The sequence below is a fragment of the Anopheles stephensi genome, chromosome 3 (assembly GCF_013141755.1).
Source record: "Anopheles stephensi strain Indian chromosome 3, UCI_ANSTEP_V1.0, whole genome shotgun sequence".
Taxonomy (NCBI): Eukaryota; Metazoa; Arthropoda; class Insecta; order Diptera; family Culicidae; genus Anopheles; species Anopheles stephensi.
The window spans coordinates 62,476,731-62,502,694 of NC_050203.1; positions in this window are offsets into that span (position 1 = coordinate 62,476,731).

A 25,964-nucleotide genomic window follows, 5' to 3' on the forward strand; every position below is an offset into this window, starting at 1 on the left:
TTTGAATTATTCCCTACATCACTCATGATTTATTCCATATTCCGGCTATACAACATTTAGCATGATAATGACTTAGCGCTAGTATTAGTGGCAAATTGGTGCACTTCATATTTAATCAAAAGACTTTGGGTGCATTTCAATGATTGCTTTACACTTTTATGACAAAGGTCAATAAACGTTATTTATAAATGAAGTTTAATGTTTGTATAAAGTATTCTTGATTATTTTCTCTTTACGTCTGGAATGTATTTGAATAATTCATTTGTTGATGATGTGAACAATTTATTTTCAATTTCAAACGCTTCAAAGAACTTCTGTTGCTTATGAGATAGGCTGTGCATCATCAGAGCATATTGCTTCTCATAAAAGCTTTGCATTTCAATCTGCGTGCATGTGCAAGCATGAACCTTATCAAACCTTTAGTGTTATTCTTCTTTCACAAAAATGTTGGCATGACAGTCGTAGACCAACTCGTGTCACACGTCGAAAATTCTATTTCATCATTGCAAACTAGTTCCATCAGTGCAACAGACATCTGGTTTAGCATACCAAACGGTGGGCCAAAACATACTGATTGGGTTAATCCAATTCAACGATTAATGTCGTACCCAAACGCCAGTAAAATCATCTTCACCCAATCACCTGAGTCGAAGCTCCTCACTGCCGTTCTAGACGATTTGCCAATGCCAATTGTTTTGATCATATTTGTATTTCAGGTATGTAACTTCGTATAACGTATGAAACAGTTTACAACAATGCATATTTTCTTGTCCACTAGGAACCAAAAACGCCATTTTTGAAATGGATGGCAGAACTGGCAAGGCGTTATATGAGAATGAAAATCATATTTGTGATAGAAGAAGAAAACACGTCAAACATTCTTCTGGTGGCGAAAGCTATTGCTAAGCTTGAATATTTCAGTGTATTGTACTTCATAGTCAACCGACAGCAACAACTGATACAGCCACTAACTTATCATCCAATACTAAACATTTATCGAAACCTTTCAATCGATGATGTACACGAATTCTATCCCAACTATCAACAAAACTACTATGGAAAACGCGTTAACGTATCGTGCACACTAGCTTCTCCGTTCATTGATTCCACGATACGAAATAACAGAGTGAAAGGAATTGATATTCTATTACTAGCCACCTTTGCCCATGTGGCTAACATAAAATTCAATGTGGTTGTATTCTACCACCCTAAGAAAGCTATCGATCAGTTCATCAAGAAAGCTCAAGCAATGAAAGCTGTTATCTGGTTGAATCGTGTTCGGCTGTCGAAAATATTTAAACACTTTGTTACCATACCTGACCTAATACAGTACGTGCTTATTGCACCATGCGGGCAACCCCTCACGATACCACAAATATTTTTACGACCACTCACGCCGGCCGCTTGGACGCTATTGATATCGATCATCGCGATCAGTTTCCTTGTAATGTGGAACAGTGATCAATACTTCCGCAACGATCTTATACTCCTTCCCTTTTGTGGTCTTGAACGTTACAATCTTAATGATACGCGATTGTTGGAAAAGCTTATCATCATCAGTTTGATGGTGTTTTATTTTCTTATTCAAAGCGGATACGAATCCATCATCATATCACTGATCTCAGACATTCCGTATCATCCAAACATTGAAACGCTGGAGCAATTGAAGCAGAAACAGCTTCCGGTTATAATGTATGAACGAGACGATGAGAAGTTTTTCGTCCCATTATTTGCGCATAAAAATGTTTCAGTGAACGTTATCAATTCTACCTTGTATGATGGTATGAGAAGCGATGGCGCCTTGCTTCACAACCATCGTTCTGCAGTAAACTTAATCAGTTTGCCAGGCTATTACGATTTCACCAAGAATCGTAAAAAGTACAACATACTCAAGGAAACACTGTCTGCACACCCTTTGGGGTTCACCTTCTTTCGGCGATCTATGATACAGGAAATATTTGAAAAACATGTCCATCACATTTTCGAGGGGGGATTTTTTCTTCATTGGTTTTCTCAGCGCCATATGCTTGTGCAGAAAATGACAAAGAATAATGTGCAAAACGAAGAAAGTGATATCGTGAAGTTCAATGATCTCGCACCGTTCTGGGTTGTGATTGGCGTAGGTTGGAGCTTAAGCATTTTCATATTTATACTAGAAAAGTTTACCAACTTAAGCATGGAATTGAAAATGAAAGCACCTCATCGTAAAACACGTAGTTCAGCCATGAATCATGAATATGAATAGGTCATGACATGAAGTAAAGTGAAGTAATGTTTATTGTTCTCTTCAAATATTTCAACTATGCACATCTGTCACAACTGACAAAACCATAGTTTTAAAAGGCTATGCTAAAAAGACCATGCGTCTCCATTGCAAAATTACGACAGTTCGAGGATTGACAAGTTGGAAAATGGAGAAGAATACACACAAGGAGAAGAATTTTTTTACCATCTTACTGGTCAAGGACTATTTTATGTAATCATATATCACATAAGAACTGTGATTGATTAAATAAAATCATTGATCATTTACGAAGGCTTTTACATATCCAGTTATTGAACAGTTTATTCCAACCACTTGCCTTTTTCCATCGATCGTCCCTTCCCCGGGTGGAAATGGTGGGGAACCAGGTGGGGCCGAGTGATTGGAGAGGCATCAAGAAAAATGGCTGACTGATGAAATGGTCCGAACGTGTTTGAATGCCCTAATCGACTAAGGGAACGAATGGTTGGAAGCCTGCAGAAGCCGAACGGCCCAAGATTATGAAAATACATGACGACCGACATTTTAATTTACGAGCATCAGCAATCGGACTCCTTCAATTTCAGTGCGTTTGCGTCACCGCCTCCTCGGTGATCGTTGCTCCACGTGGGCTCCATGTGCGCCGGTGCTACAACGTGGAGCTTTCGAGCTTTGTCATAAATCGACGTCGCGAGAGATATTTTCTGGACCCGTCACCCCTACCGGCGACTGGGCCGGCGAGCTGCGAGCGATGGAGTTCTGTCATGTTTGGAGCTTTCGTGAGGTCCACCGTACGGCCGCGTTGATGGTAGCGTTGAACGTCGCCGCCATTAGCCAGCGTCACCGCACCATCTCGTGCGCTGTGGCTCTAAGCCGCGCTTCCTGATCACGCTCCGGTACTCTGGTGCGCTCGGAGCAAGGTATGCGCCATTGGCTCCGATACGCCGATCGCCATTTGATCATCGGTGTCTGGAGATGTGTTGGTTGTTGTTCGGGTGTAGTGCAGATGCGACGAAACGAAACACCAAGCTTCCCGCTGGGCGATGAATGGGCATTTGGAAAGTTGATACGGTTATAATTATCTCGCTCGGATTCAGTGGGCATCCAAACAGGCGAGCAGACGGGCGAGTGCTCGAGCACCGTTGAGACAAGAATGTTAAGAAATGAGATCGGTGGATCGTCGGTGGACGTTGTGCAGAGCTGGTATCGTAGGTTAATATTTTGTGGTCCAATATTGCTTAATAGAGATTTCAACAGGGTGGATCAATTAATGGTTGCGTGCACTCATTTCATGCTTCCGGTTCCGAACACCTTCTACGATCTGCAACTAGTAATCCTTTGCAGGTTGATGTCCATTGATAACATTGATTGTTACACTCTTCTATGAAGTGTAAATGCCTTAGGAAAAATGATGTAGAAGAGGCAATAAAGTAGAATAAAGTATTATATGATGTAGATATTGTCGTTAATCCATCAATCCTGTCATGGTCACTTAAGGTAAGCTTAGTTTGAACCATGCGTCTCCATTTGGATTCGTTTATTGTTTCTTTATGGAATCTACTGCTGTTATCATCTTAAATTCTTTTCACTTTTATCAAGCAAAACTAATTTTGTTCAATTATCTTAACCGATTCCATCCAGACTGCCTCCCCGTACGTAAGGATGACTACTTTCTTCTTCTTCTTCCTTGGCACCTTCCTTGACGTAAGGCTGACTACTTTCTTCTTCTTCCTTGGCACTACAACTCTCTTACTACAACCTGGTAGTAAAGTAGTCAGCCTTACGTACGGGGAGGCGGTCTTGGATGGGATTTGAACTCCCGTCCTGCCGTGTGAAGACCAGTTCCGTAATTGCCTCGGCCGCCGAACCGCCCCTGACTACTTTACTACGGGTAAAATTAAGATTGTACCTCAAATGATCAAATGATGAATGAAATGAGATTAATGTTAACCTTTAACTCAAATGATCATTGGGTTTAAATATTTTGCACGATTTTCCTGCTGACGTACAATAAAAGAAGCGAAGATCACAAACAATCGATCATCAAAATTGCGCGAATTTGATGGGAGGAATGTTGAACTTTTCTATAAAACTACTCTTCTCCGTATGGCTCTACCTCAAATTAACATTTGTTGCGCACGATGAAGGTATCAACGGCGGGATGAAGGTGCGGCATGGACACGGGTAGGTTGAATGTCGCTGATCAACCAACCGACAAGCGCTGACCTGCCAGCACAACCCCAACCGGTGGGCAAGGTATCAAAACGTACCATCATTTCCACGAGTTTATAAAGCGCGGTGCCACTCCGGTTCGTCCACACCTTACCAGCAGCGGGCCCGGCCCACAACTAGTTAATGTGAGCCAAGCGTATACTGTTGAAATGTGATGGTGTGGTGGGCAGCGGGAACACCGAGGGCAACACATGTCTGCAGGCAGAGCAGCATATGTAGGAAATAATAAATTTCAAACAAAACAGAACAACAGTACACCGTATGACATAAATTATGTTATTAAAATATAATTATGATAATTCATGAAATGAATATCCAAATATTTTATGATTCTGTCAAAGTTCACTGCAACGGATCGAGTGCGTCATCGAGAGCGGTGAGCATTGAAGTGGCTGTAGGTTAGGGTTGCTTAATACAATCTTTGGTGCTTTTCCCAAGGTTAATTTGACAGTTTACAGTCAGTATAAAATTAACTACTACCTATTTTATGAAGAGTTTTTTTGTTCACTGATTGGCACTTTTTGGGTGTCACTCGACTGTACATGCTTTCCTGTATCTTTATGCGTCAAACCGCAACGTAGCGCACACGACGAAATCATGTGACGCTTGACGAATGCACGCGGATTCAACATATTTGTCGCATTTGGAGCTGCAAAAAGGACGAACCTCAACCGCACTGACGAGCTCTGAATGACGATGATGTATGTGTACGTAGTGGCATCTTGTGACTGGTTGGATATAAGGAGCAAACCGAATAGAAAAGAAGAAAAAACGCACCAACTCTACCTTCACATTTGACTGACAAACGTGACGGGCCACCCTGCCCGGGACAGTTCCATATGTCAGTGGCAGATCCGTCGCTTCAAAATTTTCTTACTAACCTGTCCCGGTATTACAAGATCCACGAGACTGACAATGTGAAAGTTTGTCCTACGGCACTAGAACTCCACATTGCTAGCGTAAAATTGGTTGAAGTATGGAGCACTTGCATTTTAAACGTTTCAATAATACCTTTGGAATTGTTCGATAAAAACACTACCACTCTGAAGCCTCGTATTTTAAACTCCATGAGCTTTAATCCTTATGTCCAATGCGTAAGGTTTATCTTTATTCTTGACAATGTCATCATCAAAAAAGTATTATGTTCATTTAAAAAAATGCTATAAGGACTTGAAATGACCAGAACATAAACATTTTGAATGCCAGATTTGTAAAGGGCTATTATTAATTCATGTAAGGTAAAATTCTTACAAAATTTTTACTAATTTAACCAAACCAAGCATATATTCAAGGAAGTGCTCAACTATTTCATCTATGATTCACTGTATGCTTACTGTTATGACGTTATAGCTTGTGATTATATTGTAATGAAAATAAATGCAAATTAAACTGTGTACATGACGTTTAACAAACGTATTCTGGAATAGAGTGTGTTTATGACATCATAGCCTATGTAAATAAAGCAATAACTATCTTCATTTGTCAGAGAGATCGAAGATTTACGGATTTGAGAAAAAAATAAATAATTACCTTGCAATATTCAATCAAACTTACGTTGAGCTCACAGGGTTTCCAAGAAAAATGATTCAGTTTCACTGATCCAACATTGCCTCTTACATATGCTATCACAAGACAAACATTCTTCCAAGAATATAATTTTATTGAACGCACTACAAAAGACAGTGATTGAATTTTCAATAGCAATCACATACCAGAGAACACGCTTTGCATTCCATTTCGGTTGATCTCTCTAAAACATCAAGCTTCACCTTTCAATTCAATTCAATCTATTGCCATACTTTTAGAATTGTAATTAGTCTGTTTTTTTAACCCGGTTGTTGCTGTATCAATTAATGAGAGCTATAATATAATATTGCTGTACGTGTTAACAAGATTATTAAAAATTACGCAAGCTACAATTGGTATTCAGATACCAGGTAAGCCATCGTTTGCCATATCTGATTATCGATTGATAATGCCACACTGTTGGACTGTAGAAAAATGTGATGCGATTTAACTTCCATCTAGACACCAGGTTATTCGTACCCCGGCGAGAAGTTGCAAGGCGCCGTAAGACTACCTGGAAATATCACACTCTTACTGCGCGAGTGACAATGATGCAATGGTATCGCATATGCATCGAACGATCAGTTGCGTTTCTTTTTTAAGTTACCGCCCCATGAGCAGTTAAGCTCGCAGCCAAGCGAAACGCAAGGCAAAATTGTACCCATTTATGATATGCTAAATATTTTCCAGTACAAGACTGCCAATGCGTTTCGTACGTAGTTTGTTCTCCCGGCGGCTTCTGAGCAGAGCAGCGCACGTGCCACAAAGCACCGCGTTTGGCGATGGTTCATTGCCTGCTGCATGAACCGCTTAAGGAAAAGATATTATTTATTCACATCATACCCATGTAGAGCAAATATAGCGCCTACGTACTCTCGAGCCGCCATAATTAATAATGCTAACGAATCAATTAATAATAAAGCCGGATATGTTGCTTCCCATTCGATACGGAAAGAAGTGCGATGAGAATATACATATTTTTGCTTGATAAATTCTTCGCCGACAAAAGGGCACCATAAAGACGAATGAGCGGAGTGTATGTTACGTCAAACAAAATGCGTGTACATCCTTAAAATGTAAACCCTTTAACATAATTACTGTTCAATAAAGTGCAACATATTTGCCATCTTTTTATGGCCCTTTTGATGTATGTTTAAAGATTAAATGCCTCATGAGAATATTTTACCACAAAAGAAAAGACTTACAAGCAATATTTCCTCAATCGACATGATTGAATGTTGATAATATGTTCAAATAAAACTCATTTCCCACAAGCTGTCCTGTCATAGCCCGTAAAACAACAAACATTAATGTCATAGCCCGTAATATGTTTGGTTGCTTCAAAGTTTCTGTGCCTTTTTCGCTTACTATAAGCTGTCTAATTAAAGTTTTCCGAGAAAATGTAACATTAAACGAAGCCAACGAACATTGAAGTGCACGTTAAACTCGCCATCAAATAGCCTGTTGATGGACAAAAGAGCGTCACATCGTTGTTTGACATCGTTAATGAAAATTAATTTTTGGGAATGTCAGCTCCAGTTGCTCAGCTTACTCCATGGCATTACCGGCACTGGACAGGAAGCAATTTTTAATGATAATTTAATTGAACGAGACCAAGGTGCTTTTTATGCGAGAACACGATTCGATAACTGTCATTATGAATGATAATTTGTCGAATGACGACCGCCTTCCTAAGCGACTGTGCGTGGATGTGCGGAAATTGGACCAGAGTTTGAAATAAACAGCATTTATCAGATGGATAAGATGCTAGGCCAAGCGTCAAACGCTTTTTTGCGCACGGGCTCCAAAGCTGGGCTGGCAATTTTGAACGATGCGATGACAAAATGCTATCAACTGCCAGCATGCCTCATCGAAAACGCCTAGGCCGAAATGTTTCATTTGCATGGCTGAGGCAGAATCAGCACGTGCCTATCACAATCTGCAATGGTATTGCAGACCGTTCCTGCCACACCGGTTTATCTGTTTCGCATCGCGGCTCTATCGCCGGGATAATTTAATTACAAATATTTAATCGTTAACACGCGGCTCACAGTGAAGCTTCGCAACCCAAGGCAGGCAGGCAAAGCAGCAGCAGTTTGATGCCATTGAAAATAATTAACGAAATTGTGTTTGACTGTTGGGCAGTAAAATTGTGTAACACTAAGCCTGTTTGCGTCCATTACAGACGAGGGAAGACTTTTCCAAAGTGATTTTTAGGACCATCAGTTTTGTTTCATCAGAATAATGACAAACGCTACAAACGATCGATGGTCAATCCACATCTGTTTTGCTCGTTTTATTTTATGTTTCAGAACGAAGTACAAATAAACCTGTTTGTTGATAAATTTTTGACAAACGGATATGTTGACGCCACTCTGAGACGTACACAATTTTTAACGAAACAAATAAATCAAGCTCAGGCAAAAAAAAAACAACACTAGAGGTGCTTTTTTCGTCCTTGCTATTCTTGCGTGACCCCACCACTCTGACGTGTCGCATCTTATTTTGGCCAAACCATCGTCGTTACCGTTAATTTTCATATCTTCTCCTATTTTGTTTTCCAGCTCACGCTGCACCTAGCATTAGACTGTGTGTGTGTCACTCCATGTGTAGTATAGCCCGCACCGGACCGATCATCTGGAAGCACTTTCGAGCGATACATGTGCTCCAAGGATAAGACCCCATTCGAACGCTAGTCCGACAAGAGCGTCCGACGCGGGTAATGTCGACAACAATTGATGTCCAGCATAAAACAGCTACAAATAAAGCATAGCCCACCCACCCATTATCTCTCACACTCCTCGGACGACCACTGGTACTCTGTGCCGGTGCCGGTCAAATGTCGTGTCAGTGGGCGAAACCGTCATCTCGTGTTGGATGGTTCGAGAAAAGGCAAGAAAGATGCGCTGATTGCTTGGAGGAACGGTGGAACCAACACATGGGGATCGAGGCAGAGTTCCTAGGGAAGAGACTGATCCATCCAAAATCGACGTCCACTCTGCTGTGTTCTGAAGCATAAAAATCACCTCTATTGATTTTCCATCCGGTTCCTTTCCGGACTGCTGCTCCTTCGTATCAAACCCTTCTTTCTAGATTTTTTCTTTCTGTTCCTTCTACGTTTATGTTAGCCATATTTGCGTTGTTTTACTCATTTCTTCATGGTTTTAGCTCGCAGAAAAACATATTATTAAAAAGTAATCCATTAGTATATTGTTTAGTTCTTTAGTTTTAATGCGAGATCAATAAATGAAATATGGCCAATCTCTCATGCTAAATGCGTTCCACGTTGCGTCGCAATTGCTTGTGTCACTAATAAACAAAAAAAAATTGTTGAACTTGATCTTATGACTATATCAATAATTTGTTTTATTTATTCGATTGGTAGTGTTCTTAACAATTATCCATATAATTTTTATCTTTAGTTTAATTTTGTTCCTCACATTCAATCAAATGTCGTTCCTTTGTTTTAGCTTCGAAGACAAATTGCATCTCGTAATGATGGTTCCTTATTTCTATTCTCATTCAAACCTTTTCAGGATGTCACTCAGACATGCACGGTTGGTACTCAAGATAGCATCAGATATCACCCGATGGCAGAATAAATAAATCCTGCACGTATTGACAGACCAATTAATAAAAAAATCATTCCTTTGTGACAAGCAAGCAAAACTTGACACACGAACTTCATCACGTGCCTAACTCATTCCAAAAAATCATGCACTCTTAACAGCGAAAGTTTAGAACATCATTCGGTTCTGGAATAAAAAGTAAGAAAAACCACTTAAGATAAACCTTGGTCATGGTTTTAAGAAGTTGTCCATCACTCAGTTCCATCACACTGCTTACCCAGCCGGTCGATCCTTACCGACTGATGAAAAGAGTAGATGTTTTGTTCTACACAAGTCGCGTTCAACAGTGGTGATGATATCAAAGAAGATTTTTGGAGATCTGAACAACAAAACCATTCCCCCGGGTACAGCCACTAGAAAACAAACAACACTCAAGTCTAGCCAAGAGTATAAATAAACCACCTGCTAAACCACTTAAATGAAGCGAAGTCTTCTTTGTTGAAAACATTTCTACTCCATCGTCAACCATTGCGCTATTTAATGGTTACTGTTTATACAATGGAAGCATTCCTCATCTATGAATCCACGAGGTTTTATTGGAGAAAATGCATATCAACTTTTCGGCGTGTTTTCGCGGCTAAGCACCTCTGGCTTTACTTATCTGGAACCCTCTGCCATACGCTGGTCTGTACATTGAATCAGCTTCTTCTGTTCTATTGCGGCGCTTTATTCATCTTCTACTCTGATGGTCGCCGGAAGTAAGCGACCCGTGGTTGTCGTTGCGGTGACGGACATGTGCTCGTCCGCGGACATGGGACGACGTCGCTTCCCGTTACTGGTGCTGCAGCTGCCACTTTCTAAAATGGGATAATCGTTTGAGCACGAAGTATTGTCAACCTCAGCTTTTGCTTGTGCTGATCTTCTCGCACGAATCACGTGACGTGAATCACGAGCAGTGCTAAACAGACCTAATGCACGACTGAACTTCTAGCTGATGGTAATACCAATTGTATGTAGTAGAAAATAAATTAATGAAATATTACCCATTGCAACATTTAATTTTCTATATGAATATTTATTAAATCTTTCTTGTTGACATAATTCGTTCACAATTCATTAAATTGAAGGTATTTTAATAAAAGAGACAGGGATGCTTTAACAACTTATTAAAAATTATTTGTATTTTGTTTTCCTTTCCAAACAGAGACCTTTTACCATACCTGACATTGCGCGACAACCTTAACAGGGCGGAAGGCTTAGTAATTAAGCCGAGTGGTTACAAATGGTAAACAAAACGCATCAATAAAATGCAATCAATGAAGTACAGCAATGTGATTATGTGGTAAAATGAACCCAGTGATGTACCAGCTACACTTGCCTCACACTAATCGCTGTGATTTGCCATTATTTATACGTACATATAATAATGTGCGTTTGCTTGATTGCACTGCAATAATAGCATTGGATCGAGAATAGCCGAGTCCCATCACTCCAACTCCAACCAACACAAACCTTACCGGCATGGTTGCAGAACGTTTCACCGCACGCATTTAGCTACATCCTTTCGTCTGTCAATAAATACTGCCACCCATACGGATCGTGTGCCAGTCTGGCCAGGCTACCGACTGGTCGGCCGGTACCGGTGCTTTGGCACCATCTGATGTGAGTGATTAGGAAAATCTGCATGACCGGAACAATTTCTAGACATAAATTATAATTACTATCATTGTAGCGGGAACGGTGGGCAACGGTTATGCACAAGCAAAAGGACCAATGGTTTCGTGACTCACACCAGTAGTAGAGCAAATAGGTTTCGATAATGCTAAAAGCCTAACGATCTTCAAATGGTTCAAATCTCGTTATATTTTCTAGAGTTCAATATAAATCAAATCACATACCAGCCAGATGTTCATTTGTGTACGAAGCATTTCTATTCGATTTTAGTGGCAGTATGGATATGTCCCAACCGGCGGAGCAACATTACGTTTAAATGATTTTTTTTTAAAACCATGCATTAACTTCACAACATGTATTTTGTGCAAATCGACAATATTTACTATTCATTATACTTTATTTATTTTTAAGAGTAATAGTGGTCAAGATAACCAAAAAAAAGGTCAGGTTACATGACAAATCTGATCGATAAGGAATTTAAAATAACCAATAAATGAATAATTTGTTATGTTAATGTTTGATATTTACTAGTTACAGCAAGATGATAATGCAACAAAAATGACATCAAGCAACAATGAATTGTCAATGTAGCACAACGATGTGTTATAACATCATTTGCTAACGTTCTCAAGGGAAAAACGAATCACATCATTCGATAACTTGTCCCACACGACAAGCCCTGCTGACAAAAGTATTACCCCTTACGCCACCGAACCATTTCCAGCCTCTTGCCTTTACTCGAATGCCTCCCCCCAGCAGCGTGCCAAAGAAGTTTGATACTTATCGAAAGTGAAAACATTTCCACTTGACAAATGATCCGGCGCTAAGTGATTTATACCCGGCCACGATTTTGGTAGGTGTTAGCGCGAAAGAAAAATCAAATATATCCCAGGCACACGCCACGGGGCACCGAAGAACAAAAACGTCCTTTTTATATTTACCGATATAAAACCGATGACAGAGAAGCAGAGCGGGTCGGGAAAAAATCGGATATTGGCTTTAAACCTTCACCTCGAATCTTCATGCATCCACCGTACATCGAGCATGAGGCGCAGGGAAACGAAAGGGAGCATTTTCGTCGGCATTCTCCCATTTCCGTTTCGCTTTGATGCTATAATCCTCCCCCCGGTGATTGGATGTCAGTATGATTGACGCGCGAGTCTCTGGCAAGCCTTGTCAAGGAGTATGATTGAGATCGATGGTGAGACAGCGAGACGAGTTCCAGTTTTCTTCCAGACCGGAACGACCGACAAGGTCAGCAGTTGAGACGAGAAGGGAAGGGGAGCGCGGGACACAATCATTAGAGTGACCGTCGCTTGATGTGACGTGGCCGGGCACCGATATTGCAATAGATTACTGCATCCGTAGCATGCATCGAACGAAACCCGTGGCGAGTGCAGTCGTCCGAAAACCATCGACGAAAGCACGACACGCCATGGGTTGCACACTTGGCAAAACAAGATGTCAATCATGATTAAAGTTCTTGTCAATGTCAACATCAATTTTTATCCCACACGAGCTGCACACGAGCTGTGATGTGTATTTTGTGTCGGGAGATGAACGCAAGCAGAATCAGGTCAAAGAGACAGACGCGTTGTCGGCTTGCATTATGTCACATTGAGATTAATTGTACATTATATAAATTTTACAGCAATCACCCCGCCCGCTTGTCGACTGCATTGCCCGATGCATCGTTCCGTTTGACCGTTACAGGTACGCTCATGTACACCGATAACCTTTGACAAACTCGTTCATTATCTCGTGCAAAAACAGCTAGAAAACGCGCTTCATTAGCCATCAAATTTCATACCAATTAGCGCTCGATGGAAGGAGCCAATATTGATCCTTTCACGTGTAAACCTGGTTGACATGTGTGTCAGCCGCAGTACCAACAGCAGGGCAGCTACACACAAAAGGATTCTTGTTATCGACTGTGCTCGTTTTCCCTAACCTTCACACAAGTGCATCGATCATTATTGCATCGATGGTGAGCTCTATTTATAAGCAGGTCAACTTGGCTTCTCGTTCAGCTGGACGTCCTTATGTCAGTGGTTTAGGTGTGAAAAGCTATCATACCACATCTTAAAAAACCAATTGTTTTCAAAGTAATGCGTCATTCGACAAACGCTACTCAGGTTATCAGATCGCTCAAATCGCAAAAATGTCGAGTGGTTTGGCTGGATGCACAGTCCAACGAAGGTGTCCTGTAGGGTGAGTCAAGTAAACCGATATCTTGTAGGTTATCATAGATTTAACGCCAGACACTTCATTTCAACCGTAATAACGGCTGATTCACTTTGAGCTTATTAGTTAAATGAACAGACGAGAAGATTTACAAATTCTTTTCTATTACTTAGATATAAGTTGTAACATGCTGCAACTCAGTGAATATAAAGTAGAATCTATAAACAAAGCCCTCATTTATTATACGAAATATTTGTGAAGCTTTTAAGACACAGACACGCATGCACCCCCGCACGCACGGTGGAGTTTTCTCACGTCAACAGGACATTCGAGCCGGCTCTCTATTCCCTCATGCGAACAGTCGCGAAAATCAACCTGTTGCTCGATGAAGGCGCTGCTCACGACGGTGGAGGTCGGTCGTACGCCCCTTAACGACTAGCGACTTTTGCTTGGATCACAGTCGCCGGGAAGGAACACGAGGCAATAAAACGCAAATTGTGGTTACAAATGGATTGGGCTTCCGCGCTCTGAGAACTGCACGCATCGACCTCGCTCGACTTTGGAATCATTGATTTGTGCATCAATAGTACCATGCATATTGACAGTATTTGAATACGTTCGAGAGATAGTAAAGGACAGCTTTGTTTGATGAAGACGGACTGTTGACTCAAACGTGACTAAATATCGTGGCTTAGAGACCAAACCAAGAGCTAATCATTAAAACAACTTTGATTGACAGATGACAGTGGTTCGCTGATCGCATGACTCAATGAATGAACCGTGAACCACTTCGGATCGACCAGATGCATCTAATGCTTAGAATAACTGTTGAAATTATTCATCACTGATAACTGACCAGAACAACGAAACACTGATGGTCGCCCGATCGACCCATGCTTGAGAGTTTTTATTCATGGATGTAATTGAGCGACTGGCGGAATACAAACTGTGTGATTTTTAACCAGGTATTTGTCTAGTTAACTAGTTAGAGGGCGTTTCGGTGACCTAGCCTTCAGAGTCGCAAGTCTTCGAATTCTGAACGGACCTTCTCTCCGTACGCAGGAACAGATATCAACTAATGGCAATTCTTGGGGTGATAGAGTCAAGGATGAACTCGTTGGCTTATCCACATCCATAAGAGTGACAGAATTTGTGAGATCTACAGAGTGCTTGGCCTGCACCTTCTGACTTATTTGACTTGATTTACCTTTAGCAGGAGAGTGAGTCCTACTTATTATATGAATCCCTTTCCTTCTTAACACCATTATAATAATAAAATGGAATAAACTTATCAATCAGAAAGCTAGTAATCCGTATTTTACATTATATGTGCAATAAAGGTCTCACTTCATGATGGCATAGCAGTGTCTGATTTATAGAAAATCTGGTTCAAGTTAATCATGTTTATACCGCGCACCGGAGGTAGAGGCGAATACTCATAGGTCTTCATATGGCGGGGCCGGGGTTAAAATCTCATCCGGATCGTTAGTCCGTAATGAGGATTGACTACCCAACTACGTGGTATCATTAAGTCTAGTCAACCAGAATTGGCAGGCTTGACCTAAAACGTCGGAGGCCACGAAGAGATTCATATTTATACCATGATGTATCAAGGACTTCAAGGATCCTTCATCAAGGAAGGAAGGATTTATTGTCTTTTCTACAGTTTACCATCGATAGAACACTACAACAATACTGTACTTTACCTTTATAGAAAGTGACCTTTCATCGTTTTGATGTGAGGTTTGATTGGGGATTGAATATTTTCAAGCTATTCAAACAATTTTCGGAAAATTCAACAAACTTTATTTAAATTCACAAAAACTTAACCAACATACCATTCCTTGCCCCCTATTATCCTTCCAATCCACATCCGCCACTCCTTTTGTTATATGTTGTGTTGTCTTTGTGGTAAGAGTTTTATGTAGTGCAACGGGTATTGCGTTGACCGGGCTGTATAATTCGAGGGCGATGTCCATACTGCCGTAAAAGGAGGCGGGCTTTTTCGTCTGTAGCAGTGTGCTGCAAGTTAGCCCAGCTTTGATACGGCGGGTCCACCTGTGTTGGTGCTGGGCTCGGGAGTGGTCGGCGGGTACAGCCTCGTAAACAGTGGAGTCACTCCAGCTGTTGCGAGATGGAATCCGCCGATCGCTTTTGAGTCCGATGTTGACTTGGTCGATCATAGGCTGTGTCATGGCTGGGCTACTTGGAGAACATTGCACGCAGAAAAATTCATGTTTGTACTGTCCAAATAACTGTGCTTGTTTGTTTCAGTCCAGACCCACATCACACACTTCAATAGTCAACCGGAGCGAACCAACCCCCATCGAAGCCATAGCCACAGCAATAGAACCGGACCAAAAAAAACTTACAACACACACACATACCCTCATAATAGAAATGGACAGCAACCACCCATTTTCCCTGCACAACCGAGCATGCCCGGGATATGGCAAATAACTAGGAGGAAATGCCTAGTTAATTTTGTTAATTGTTTTTTATGCGTGAATATAATTCACAGTCACCACATGCGGTGGTGACAATACGGCATCGGACCGTAATACTCAATAAATAAATAAATACCATTCCTTGCCGTTGGCATAAAACGTTCACTGACCCTTCCAATTCCCGCATCAATCGAACTGTTCCATCGTCATCAGCAGAAAACCTCAGCGCCAACCGACAGTTTCTGATGGTCGCCCGATCGACCCATGATCACAAATTAAGAGCCTATCTTATCCATGCTCTTCTTTGATTGCCAAACCAATCCAATCAACCTGTTTTGCTTTCTGTGCTTTCCAGCGCTCGGCAAAGATGTTGAGAGGATGCGTCCGTCGCAGGATTTATTGTTATTGAAGCGGTATCGTTATCAATTCCTCATACAATTCCCCTTTAAACATCCAATCCACGATCACGATCGGGTGATGGAACGAGATTGTCTTCACTGAAAACCGAAAAACAGGAAATTGCCACACGGATTAAACGAAATGGAACAATATGAAACGAAATGAAACGACACGTCGAATCTCAAATCGATCGCGAAACAACAACAACAACAACAACAAAGATCACTAATGTAAATTATATTCCACGGGAAGTAAGGAACATCAAAACGGCTCCAGTATGATCGGAGTAATCTGAAGACTTTTCCCTCTTTCTGCCTTCAAGACACCATCAATCTTTTCACCTGTGCGAGCGATTTCACACGGTCAAGAGCAGCGCGGTTCCATTCAAACGACACCGATCTTCAAAAGCGCATCGAATCGACGACGTTGATAAGCAAATTTATGGACCTGCTCCGCTACGCCTTAGCTGTGTGTTTCAATATGTTTCGTCTTCGCCGGCCGGCCTGCAAGCGCATTGCTGACTTATTTGTAGCTGTTGACATTCATTTTCAAAGCGGCTACGTGCGGGTTGGTTCAAATGAAATGCGCAATTCAGATAAAAAAGTTTTCTCGCGTTACTATATTGTAGACATAATACTTCTCGCTGATCTCTATTATATTAAATATCAAAAATACTTATTTGATTTATTGTCACGACTCACAAAAAAACAACGTTGTAGCACAGTTTTTATTGAGTCAACTTTTTAATGGCAGTCATTTAATTAAATATTCAAAAAAAGGCCTTTTAGCTCCAGCGTGTGCATAAATAAAGGTGTAAATAAATGGGAAATGTAAATCCTTTATGTTCGACCCTGAATGGATAAAAATATTGTAATTAAATAAGCGGAAGTGTGCTTTAATTGAAAAAAGCACAATCGAATTATTCTTCATGAGCATTTAATGTAGCTCACTTTGGTGCGTGGTTTGTTTCAAGAGAACCGTATGTAGCGACTGTGGTGGATTGATCAAACAAATGTCCCGGTGGTGGGAGCACTGCAGGACAAACGAATTTCAATCCTCATTTTCTTTAAAGAATACAGTTTTCATCGCAAGTGTAGCAATAGCATCCTATTTGGATGTTCTTTGCTTTCACATCATTCCATTAAAATGCTTCAAAAATCATAACAGTCACAAAAGCAACCACAATCATGTTACAATTAAACAATCTGATGCAGACAAATTATGGTTCCTCAAGGGTTATGGTTGTGCCGTGGGTCAGATTTTCGGTACCAAATCAATCCATATTTACATCAACCCGTGTACTGTCACGTACCACCGGTAAACACTTGGACGCGTCTGTTGGGGATGGAAACGCTCTTGAAATAATTCCTGCTAGCTGATTACCTCAGACACTTTTACTTCATTATGCAGCCATCATAATTACTGCCCCCAAAAACTGACGAGGGGGTCCCTGGTGGTGTCGACCTGGTTGCATTACTGGTGAGCAGCAGAATATGAAATGAGGTTTCACCTGAACTGTGCGAAAGGAAACTGCTCGGATTGGAGCAGTGCGGAAACTCTCTTCCAACCAGGATACATTGAAAACCCCAACCAAATTATTCGTTCCGCAGGAGCTCTTCTATCTGTCCTCATCAGAATATTCTGGTGGTCATATTTTTCAACACTTTACAGTCCTTCACAGTAAATACGAAGCTGGAAAAACCAACAAACTGCCACCTCACGCTCCATTTGCTGGCCATCCCCCCCCCCCCCCCCTTCCCGCCATCTGCACACCCGAAATGGGAAATGTTCGTGATCAACGCGTATAAAGTGTGTTGATAAATTAATTTCGTTGCTCCTCTGAATTCCAGCCTAGCGAAGGCATCATAATCAGCAGTGGCAACGATTGGACTGCAAGGACACCCTGAAATGGTAGCCTCCAGTCGAGGTGTTGTAAGGATTTTCGAACTTTATGACAGTTATACGATGTATTAGGTGACCACAAAAAAGTTGAAAAAAAAACCAAAACAAACCAAGGTATTATAAAATATATGTTGAATTTAATTTTGCAATGTTTTTCTTGTTTCTTTTGAGGCGTTAAACCCCTGTTTTATTTGTTAGGATTCAACCGACTGTCATGTCCAGCTAACTTATGTAACAGAAAGTAGGTTTCCCGCTTTCAGAGTCAAAGCTCCACAACTCACTCAAAGGTTCAATACAACGAGATATAAATTTGGAAAATCGTTCTAATAATTTCTCAATGTTAATTTTGCCTTTTCTTCACCCAACTCCATTACAATTCACGTCCCGCCGCATTCTACTTTCCCCCAGTTTTACCTGACAGCGCTTTATTCACCTAGAATTTATGCATTCCAAACTTTCATGTAATTCACGTGCTGCTTTATGATTCTTCTGCATACGTTGGCACCTTTCCAGCACATTCCTTCTCGCTTTCAGCTTTGGCGGTTCGGGCTGTGGCTCGCAAGTGCCTACCACCATACCGCGGGGGAAAAAGGCTACACACCGCAAGCTAATCATGTCGTCAAGTTTGACCGCAAGAAATATTCATAAATTCATAGCCCGAACTGACGAACGAACAAACGAGCCGAGCGGGCTCAAAATGATGGAAATAGGGCACCGCTAATTCGTTACATCAACGAAAATCCACCACGGGACGGATTGAAATGCTTTCACCCTGGCGCATTCTTTCTAGCTCTAGCGCTCCTGCTGAAGTTATTTGTTATGGTTCCATGCTCGTAAAATAGCATGAAGTGATGTGGCGCTCGTTCTTGACGGACTTTCTGCAGCGATTGTGGCTGGCCAATGACCAAAGAATTGTTGCTGGAGACGAATGTATTTTCTACCTTGTTGAGATGTAATAAGTTTTGTTTTTGGTTATTTGTGCGTCATTTTCTTTTATAATCCAAGTGAAACACTTGTGCTTTCGTTCAACATAAAGCGACTTATATACACAATTTGATAAACACAATTCAAAAATAGACTACCTTTGGATTAAAAAAAATAATAAAGGCTAATATTGTTACACCTCCTTCCTTATATCCTTATAATAAAAACGTATCGTTGCTTTCGTACTGATGAATCGACGACAATTGTTTAAAAATACCGAGTCATAACCTGTGCTGCCATCTATTGGCGGGATAAGAAATTAAACTCGTTATGTATGTTTTCTGAAACGTCAAACTGTGTTTGTTTTCTAATTATAAAAATCGAATATCCTTTTTCATTAAAAATTAATCAATTTTATTCTGTGGACAAACATATGATGATGTACAGATAACACAAAATCAAAAAAATAAATAAATTACGCACTGTCAAAGCTAGGCCTGGTAAGAAGAAAAGGGCACGATGGTTTGCAAAAGGACGTGAAATTCAACACAACCGGCTTGTACCAATGAGTTGCCAAATACTACAATTAAAAACAAACAAACAAAATAAACATAAACATAAATTCACACGTTCCGATCAAACATTGTTTTCCACGTAGATTTTCCGCGAGAGTCCGTGAAGCTGAACACTTCGGGAGCAGAGAGGAAACGCTACACACACTCTCGACATCTAGCCGCCGTGGTGTGAGCCCGGCATACGCACAGCAGTTACATTTTACTGCGTAGAGATGATGACGACGGCTGCAACGACCTTCTGCACCTCTTCCTTCATTCCTTTCATCTCTTAATCGATTCTCTATGGGATTTTAGGAGGTTGGGAGGTTGAGTGTTGGTCTCTCTCTCCTCCTTCGATTTACTTCTACTTTGAAGTCAGCTGTGTGTTTGGGTGGGTTTTACTCATTCTCTTGCTACGAATCACTCTATTCGTTTTGCGCTCGTTTTGTATCGCTTGTTTACTATTTTATGGAAATCTTATAACTTTGTTTGTACATTCTGCTAAACAAAATAATTTAAATACAAAACAACTATATTACCGTTTTTAGATGAAATTTCTAAGAGGTTCAAGATATTTGAAAACACAGTTATGTCTAAACAATATTGTTGTTTAAAGTTTAACAATACAACAGAAATATAAGAGAACCCTTCTTTGCTTTAACATTATTTTACAACCAGTAACGGATCGATAATAACTCTTAGCAAACTCGTTCGAATTTATGTTTGTCACACACACACACGCGTACATAAACACACACAAATACATAAACACATTAACACAATTACCACATTAAAACTGCTCCGTCCCGTGGTCGTGCTTGATCAGACAGTTGACGAACGATACGATATAAATCATGTGTTTCTTTTTATGACTCTCACCACGCGTAATTTCAACCCCTGCCCAGCCCAACCCAGCCCCCGTTTCGTTCATTAGCCGGCGTATCGCGAAACGAACCGTCTTGTTGCGCTGGGACGCAAACATACGTCCCCGCGCATACTTCCTTCCTGTCGTCTTCTGGTCATGTCGAAGAAAGAAAAAAAAAGCACTCAACCACCGTGCTTTCCCAAGTTGACCAGTTTGGGTGGACTGGAAACCGTGAGGACTGTTTCTGGTTTCTTTGCAATTGCTAAGAAAGACCGAGAACGTGGCCAAGAAACCGGTAACATTTCCCCTTTGCGCATCTTGAATGAGTGCTGCACTTGTAAGTAAGAGGAGTAGTAAACGGCACGGCGACTGTCCGCTAAGGGATGCCGAGGTGACGAGGGTGTCTTTTCCATCCGTAACTCACCCCTAGCGGACGGCACCAACACACACACGTATTGGGCCATTTTTCCCCTTCGGCACGAATCTAAACCATCGTGCAAGGGGAAGTTCGTGCTATGCCTCTACAAACACACACACACACACACTACTACAGCTTTACACTCATTCAAACAGCACCTAAAAATGTTTCTCCTCCAGCGTGTTCAAAGGGGAAATGGTGAACAAAACATTGCCAAAGCTATGCAACATTACACCCACACGCACGCGGCACTGAAGAAAGAAAAGATTATTAACATACCCAGTTGCCCCTCTCATTCGTTCGTCAAAGCATAAAGGTCGCCTACGTTGTGACGTTTCAGAAGTCCCAACGACACGAGCAACGATCGTAAAGCTACTGGAAGGAACGTATCCCGTGTCCGAGAGTCCGTGTGGATTGAACGCTGTTTCCCTATTTTAGTGGTTAATCGTCACAAAGGAAGGAAAAATAAAAACAACGATGGTGAGTGAACGATTCACCCTCAATCAATCGCGCTCAGTACAGCGCGTCTTCGTCAAACGTCTATTCGTGGGCAAAATTCGATGAGTAAGACGAACCACCGCTGTCGCAAAGTACCGTCGGCAGGCGGGTTTTCTAGTTATGTTATGTATTTTGTGCACACCAGCATTCCCAACAGCGAGTTGCTGTGTACAGACGCTCCGCCAGTGTAGGGGTATTGGTAGATCTTTTCTCATCACCCAAACATCAACGTGGGTACGTGGGCCCGCACGAAAAAAGTGGAGCGTGCGCCCTAAGTGATGGTTGTAAAAATGAATGAATTATGGTTCCGTTTCGTCCGTCCTTGTGGCGCTTCCGGTGTGCCGTTCCCACACGCAGGCGGCGTTCCCGAACCCATCCGCTTTGCACGAAACCTAAAACAGCAGTTCGGTGTAGAAAATCATTTGTTTCGTTAAAGAGGAATTTGTTTTATTAGCTTAGAAAACATACCACGGAAAACACAAGGATGAGGATCAATGGGTTAAAAATTGTAGGAGCTATAAGTTAACTGAATCAAATCAAAACATTGTGTTACCATTGCAAACGTAAGTGATTTTTTAAGCACAAATGACACTATTTAAACGTCAGACATGGATTTTATTTAAATAGGATCAAAATACTGTTTCTTGCCGATAAACCTTAGCTGTACAAAATGCCGACGGCATTTTCATCCGATTCAAATACAGGCTAAACGCCGTTTATTAGGAGCTGTAAATCAAATTTTAACATGGCAGAAAATAAAATAAATCTTTGCAATGAGTATTAAATGAATAGTCAACGGTGAATGGACACTAAACGGAAAGAGAAACAATGATCAATTACTTCAAAATGAGTGTAGATTAACAATGATTATTTAACGTAAAAAAAAGTCTATATAAAAGAAAATAAGGAACCGAAAGAACAAATGTGATAAGAGGAGTTTAACAATTTCTTCTATTTATGTATATTTCAAGCAAAAAGCTTAAATTCTTCTTCTTCTGCGGTGTCCTTACAACCTTGGAAGGCCTGGCTTTCTGTGACTGGATTTTACCCGTAGCAAGGTAGTCAACCCTGCGTACGGGAAGGCGGTCCGAACAGGATTTGAACCCCGGTCCTGCCTAATGAGGACCGGCGCCACTGTCGAGCGGGCCACCGGACCACCCATTCTTAAATTAGAAATTATATTAATGATAAATAAAATAAGAGTCTTTTAGTTTTGTAGCATGCACGCTTTTTGATAAATTACTTATACGAAAAATTGACAATTAGATTTACAGTTTTTTAAGTAAATAAACGAAATACAAAAGAAATTTTACGAAAATATTGATTTTGTGTTCATATTTCAGCAAAATAATAAAATAAGAATAACTATCTTTTTTATACAATCCATAATATTCTCATCCTGTGACAGCAGGTGTTACAGTGCAAAATTTAAGAAAGAAAAAGCGTTACATTTTTTTTTTTGAAAAATATTAAACCATCCCAGAACCAAGAACCAATGAATTCAACTAATAATCAAGCCACAGTTAGGTCAAAGCTCCTGCGTTTGTAATACTTATTTTGTGATTTTTGCTGTAACCATGAAAGCTATTAGTCTTCTGTTTTAAATCTAAATCAAACAATTTTTTGACAAAAAAAATTGTAAATGGCAAATAAACATACAAGAAGTTTGATAGAACTTTAAGAAAGATGGAACTTTTACAGTAACTTTACTATGATGAAAACAACACAGTTTACAGTTCCAGAATATGATGATGTGATTCTATTCCGTCCACCATTACTCAATTAGGGAAATCAAACATGGTAGATCATTCTTCCCAAGATACATATTAATCGTCATTTACCTCCGTCTAATCATCAGTCATCAAGTACGCTTTGCACCGGGCTTTCACCCAGCCCACAATCATGCACGGTACATTAATTTATCCCAAAACAGTCAAACTTTATGTGTCTTTCCTTCGCTACACTTCACTTCATTCGTACTCCGACAGAAATGTGTGCCATAACGCTGTCGAGAGCTATCCAAAAAGCTGTAGAAGAAGAAAACAAACGCAATAACAACTGCATTATCTCGAAGCATTTGTCTTTAAAGAATCAGTTAATTAAGCCACAACGCCGATGCTTTAGATATTATGTTTTGTTTCAACTTCTTTCCCGGCCACACCACCGGCCGGACTGACAAGAAGCGTTGAAAAATAAACCATTTACACTCTATCGTCATAATTTTTCTTTGTACCGTAGCTACTGGGAGTTTTAAGGCCTCACCTTAACGGAGAATGGGATCCATTAAAAAATGAGCCATGTAGTAGGGCTAGCTACGACAAGGCTTGACTCATATAAGAGCCACAAGATGAACAAAGCAGACTGTAGTAAAGACAGCAAGACGGACGAAACATGCACCAAATCAATCACGGAATAAAAATTGACGATACTTTTTAACTGGAAAACAGGATTTATTTAACTTAATTTAAAACTGCTAGTGTAATACTTAAGCTTTCGGTTGTCCACACGTTACTCAAAGTCAGAAACTAGTTGTTCGCCTAACATGATTTGATGAATAACAACCATGCGAACACATCCATCTGCCCAAATAGCACAAATGCCCAAAATAAACAAAACCCACCCGAAGGCTCAAATGTGGCGATTCCGTTCCAAGCAATTATGTTATTATTTTTATGACCAATTTACTGCCATTAGCTGTTCCTATCGTTTCTACCAGTTGTGACCTTAAAGCCACTGCGATCCATCTTTTCCGTTCGCTTCTTGGTGGGATGCGATCTTTTCCCACTTGGTGTGGTGCAGATTTCGTTCGTTCAACAAAGTTGCGCCCCATTTTCTCACCATTCATTCGCTATGTGCTACCGTGCTGTGGTGCACGGGCAAGACACCTTCAACGCCTTCAACCATTCTTCAGATACTCTTCAGAAGTAGCAAAGTCGTCACACAAAATAGTTTTGCTACTGCCCAATCCATCGCCATCAACGCCGTCATGGGCTTGCAGCTACCATCGGAGAAAATTAGAGATTCTCAGAATGGTGCCCCACGTTGCCAGATTCCCGATGACGGACACACCCTGAGGGCGCAGTTCTTTATCCAAACTAATCATAAGCCCAGCAACGTCAACAAGGAGCCAGCCGGTTAGTGATGGGCCATGCTTCCCGAGGCTTGTGTTGTAGAAAATTATCGCAGTTTTGGGTGCTCTGTTATTTTCCATGTTTTACCCCAATAGTCTGTCATTAGGATGGATTGAAAAAATGATTTGACCATGGGTTGTCTAAAAACTGTGTATACGGCATCACAAAGGAATATTGCGTTAGAGTTGTTTATCAGTCAGTCGGGCCTCTTTTTTTTCTATTTTATACATATTTTTATTAAAATTTGTGATATACATTAAGATATGAGTTTCAAAAAAGCAAGTTTAACTGATTCTTTTTTTAATATTTCAAAATCTGTGACAGATTAAATTCAAAATTAAAATAGTGACATTAAATCACAAATTATAAAATAATGATTAAGGGTTTAAACGTTGTTGAACAAAAATTGCAATCCGTTAATATTTTCAAATATTTTAAACAATTTGATGGGCCATAATTTTAAATTATGGCGGCCCGGTGGTAGATGCGACAACGTCGCTGGTCTTCATACGATAGGACCGGGGTTCCAATCCCATCCGGATCGTTCCCCCGTAGTGGCTATGAGGGCTGACTACCCAACTGCTTGGTATCATTAAGTCCAGTTAGCCAGAAATGGCAGACATTACCTAAGAGGTCGTTAGGCCAAAGAAGAAGAAGAAGAATGTTAAATTAAAGATACAAAATTTTGGCTCATAAATGATTTGCTTTCTGAAGGTGTTCATCATTAAATAACTGCTCTAACAAAACAGATTTTAAATCAGAACATTGATGATACATATTCCTATTTCTCAGGCAAATATTTGCGATGAATCGTTCTGACTATTCGCCTGCAACAGTTCATTATCGATAAACAGGTATGATTTAGAGAGAAACTTACGCCATCATTTCGCACAACAAAGTTTTTGCTTGGTCGATTTCTACCAGAGATCTAAACGAAAACAAACTCCACAATTCGTTCAAAATTTATCTCTTCCGCCGATGATGGTTGCTTCTGCACAACTCTACAAACACGCACACACACACTACTTTCAAGGTGCATAATATCACCTGTCCGGCCTTGAAACCACCAACATCCGTCTCCAGCGATTGGCCACGGGTGCAATTTATACCGTACCGATTGCCACTGTCAAATACTAAAAATAATATGCATTGTACCGAAACTGTATCGCCAGACGCGTACTCGCGTTCGGTGTGCCCCAACAAATTTGCGTTTGTTTGCTCACTGTCGAATCGATGTATAAATATTTAACCCATCAACTAATTCAATTTTCACTCTCACACGCTCCTGATCCCGCCTGAGATCCCCGAACCGGAGCGTGTGAGACCGGAGTCGCAGCATTCGACGAACGGATTGCGTCG